The following is a 4,046-nucleotide window of genomic DNA, read 5'->3' on the forward strand; positions in this document are numbered from 1 at the left end:
TGGGCTGTAAATTGATAGATAAATCTAGAGCTAGGGGATTGTTGATTCAAAATAAAGGGTGGTCAATTTAAAATGAAGATGGAGGTGAAATGTTTTCATTAAGAGTGTAGTGAGTCTTTGGAACCCTTCCCAAAAAGGTGGTGGAAGTAGAGCCTTTGAATTTTTAAAGGAAGAGGTGGATAGATTCTCGGGCCAGGATTCTTTGATCCCGCTGCAGTGAATGGAGATTTCGCCCCGTTCTCACTGGCAGCGGTGGTGGGGCATACGGGACAGGAGAATTCTGGCCTTGGTAAGAAAGGGGGTCATAGGCTATTAGGGGTAGATGGGATGCAGATTTGGGGTTACTATCAGATCATTGCACTGTGCTGGCGAAGAAAAAACTGTAAGAAGTTTAACAACACCAGGTTAAAGTCCAACATGTGAGTCCTGACTCACCTGAAGAAGGGGCATGGGGCTCTGAAGGCTTGTGTGGCTTTTGCTACCAAATAAACCTGTTGGACTTTAACCTGGTGTTGTTGAAGAAAAAACTGGCAGATGGTGGAGTAGGCTCGAGGGGCTGAATGGCCTACTCTTGGTCCTTGTTCGAATGTAAGGCATGTCAAAAGAATGTAAATGGAGACAATGCTGCTTGGAGGAAGCAGCAGTCACAGCATACAATTGTCAAACAGACTGCGTGACTGGAAAGAACAAAAGATGGGTCTAAGGGCAATGGCAGGGAAATGTTAGCGATGTAACAATTTTTAAGCAAATAAGCAGGGACAGAAGGAGGAGGAGAGAGGGGAGAATAAATTGGAAGACGTTACCCGTTTATCTTAGTCGCATTTTTACTAAATACTCAGATGAGTTGCTCAATAGCCAAGCTGTTTCGGTGTTAACTTAAAGCAGTATTGAGATGCACAAATTAGAGATGTTCAGACTTAATCATTGGCTTGTGCTGGGTTAAACAGAGCTGGATCAGCACTGGAGTCCCTAAAATTAATTTTGATGTTTCTGAGCGAGGAAAAGGATACATCAGTCGGGTTCCCTAACTCCATAGTACTTCCCTTGCTGAAAAATACTCATGGGTGGATGTTGAATGAGAACAGTTGCGCTCGCTCCACAGATGAATAAACCATGATACTCGTGTTTTGAATTCACACATTGTGAGAAGCCACTTCATGTGGTAACAAAAGGCTGCCAACATCTTAAAAAGCAGTCCCCCTAATTATCACCTTCTTGAAGCAGAGGAAGGTGGAGACAATGGGGTTGGGAGAGGAGAAACTCAGATTAATATGGAAATCACACAGAGAAACAGTGTGATATAACAGGTAGGGCTGTTGTTTCAGCACAAGCTTGCTGCAATACTCAGTATTAAATCTGCACAGAAGAGTTTTGGAAGTAGCTGTTCCAATGAATACATCGAAAGGTTTGCTTTACTCACTTTTTATTCCTCAAGGCAAGAGTACGCTTTTCACCACTTTTACTGGAGGTTAAAGTTTATTTATTAGTCACAAGAAAGGCTTACATTAACACTAGAATGAAGTTACTGTGAAAATCCTCTCGTCGCCACAGTCCGGCACCTGTTCGGGTCAGTGCACCTAACCAGCACATCTTTCAGAATTTGGGAGGAAACCGGAGCACCCAGAGGAAACCACGCAGACACGGGGAGAATGTGCAAACTCCACACAAACAGCGACCCAAGCTGGGAATCGAACCCGGGTCTTTGGCACTGTGAGGCAGCAGTGCTAACCACTGTACCACCATGCCATCCATAAAACGGAAATGTCAGGAGTGGGATTTGAACCCACGCCCCTAGAAAGGGACCAGAATTCACCAGGCTGACACAAGGCAAGGAATCACACTCCTTGAATCTGGCGCCTTAGGTCACTCGGCCATCCTGACAACTTATGAGGCTATGCATAGGTCTACATTTTTCAGTTCTGGAGACCAATTCTCCCAGAAAGTTGTTCGTTGAAGATTTTTTTCAGGCAAAACTATATGTCTCTGAGGTTTTCGATATCCTACTAAATTTGACCAAAGCATTTACAATGTAGGGAACTAATATGATGAAGAAATTGATCAATACCAGTAACATACACTCAACCTCTTTTCAAACATGAACTTGAATGGACCACCTTCTGAGATTCAAACTGACACATCAGTTTTGACCTCCAGTAGATGGAGGGGGAGACGGTGACATTGTGGCAATGCCCCTGGACTAGTAATCCAGAAACTCTGGGAACATGGGATCGAATCCCACCAGAGCAGTTATTTTTGTAACATTGTGTTGTCGTTGAAACCAAAGTCTGCTGGTGGTATTGGAGGAGTGTATAACAACTCTGTCCACTGTTTTAACGAAGCGCTAAATAAATAATTAAGGCAGAAAATGCTGGAAATACTCAGCAAGTCAGGCAGCATTGAGTGGAGAGAGAAATAGAGTTAATGAGCTGGATTTTACGGGCCGCAGTTGGCAGGAATGGAGCGGGAGTCAGTAAATTGGTGGGAACAATGTGGGAATAGTTCACCATGGTGGTCTCTCTGCCGGGAGCTGTCCCAGTAGTGGGCTGATGGTGGATTGGCTGCCTGCTCAACAGGGATAGACAATGTTATATTCTTCTCTTTTACTGACACATATCAATCATATGGATTGGTAAAACAATAATCTGGGTTATTTGAAGATGAGACTGAATAAAAGTAGAATTAAGTGGAAGACTAAATATGTCATATTTGATTCTTACTGTATAGACTGGATACAAGTCATTGGACTAATACATCATATCCTGTCGAGGTGTAGTGACTGACAGCAGTTTAAGAAACACACCTTCCAAGATGCATATACCGCAAATCACTATAGTCCCCTTGTTTTATAACTAAGTACCCTTAAAGAATCTAACTACTTATATCACAGCAAAACAAAATATCATTATGTCTGAATAAACCATTATACAAAAGCAATAGTTTTACAAGTCTTGGAAACAAGTCTCAGCTGCCACAACTGTAGATCCCAGCCTATTGATTTCAATCTTTGAAATGGGACTTCCTCCCAGACAGAAGTCCTGCCTCCAGCTAATGAATGCTCCTTGGAGCGTGGAATGGCTGCGGGGCAGGCAGCGTGGGTGGGGTTGTGTTCTCCCCCAACTCCTTGGATGAAGGGAACCCCATCATCCCAAAAACTCTGGCCATGATATTTGCTGGCGGCTGCTTTACCTTTTCAGAATGCTGGTTAGGGATGTTTGTTTGGGTTGCATTGTTGACTGCGTTCCATTCGTATTGGGATTACTTGGTATTCTTGGTTGCGAAATTGTCCTGATTTGGCATCTGTTTCGATACGTTGCCATGTCATTTGGTTTTCAGACTTGATGCCGTCTGGGTTATGGGCCTATGCGGGTGATTTCTGGTGGATTCCGAGAGCTATCAGTTGGCTGTTGTACTCAGCGTTTCTGCCTGATTTTCAGGTTGAGTGATTCACTACGCGCATACCAGCCATGGGCACCTTTCCTCTTCCCCTGTGTTTGAGCAATGCATCCTGTACCCCTGGTAGTAACAATGAGTGATGGCTGGAGAAGGTTGTCAGCATCATCTGTCAGGTGGTAATTCCACATTGGTTCACAGGACAATGAAGTTTGTATGTTAAGAATGGATTTGATATTCAGCTCAAATTGTGATGCACTGCTTGCTGATGATTTGCATTGAAGAGTTGGGGGATCTTCTCAGTGTAATAATAGTGCTTCCAATGGTGCCCCTTATTGGTCTTATTATTGTCTTGACGATACCATGGGTGGCGACCAAGGACAAGTCCTTGTATGCCTGGAGGTCTGCAGTCATTGGACCTGTGGTGTCCACGATATAAAATGTCTGGGGTGACCAGGATGAGTTGTAGTGATACTTGAATGTAATGGATCCCAGAGGTGGAGTTTGGCATTGGATGTTTGCAATATTTCTAGACATTTAACAAATCTTGTCTTTACGCTGTTGATTGGCTGGAATGCTGTACCTGTCTGGCTTTTGGATATGGTCTCTCATGATATTGAACCATTTGTTTTAGTGTCTAATTTCTGCATTGATTT

The 4,046-nt window shown here is 43.5% G+C and overlaps 1 non-coding gene across 1 annotated transcript; it reads right to left on the minus strand.

Annotated features, from left to right (window-relative positions):
* Positions 1 to 1,762: 1,762 nt before the first annotated feature.
* On the minus strand, positions 1,763 to 1,881 carry trnal-caa (transfer RNA leucine (anticodon CAA)). The gene is made up of 2 exons: positions 1,844 to 1,881; positions 1,763 to 1,808 (listed from the first exon to the last, which is right to left on the minus strand). It is a non-coding gene; the product is annotated as a tRNA-Leu (tRNA).
* Positions 1,882 to 4,046: the final 2,165 nt, after the last annotated feature.

This window comes from Mustelus asterias, chromosome 19 (genome assembly GCF_964213995.1).
Source record: "Mustelus asterias chromosome 19, sMusAst1.hap1.1, whole genome shotgun sequence".
In the NCBI taxonomy this organism is placed as follows: Eukaryota; Metazoa; Chordata; class Chondrichthyes; order Carcharhiniformes; family Triakidae; genus Mustelus; species Mustelus asterias.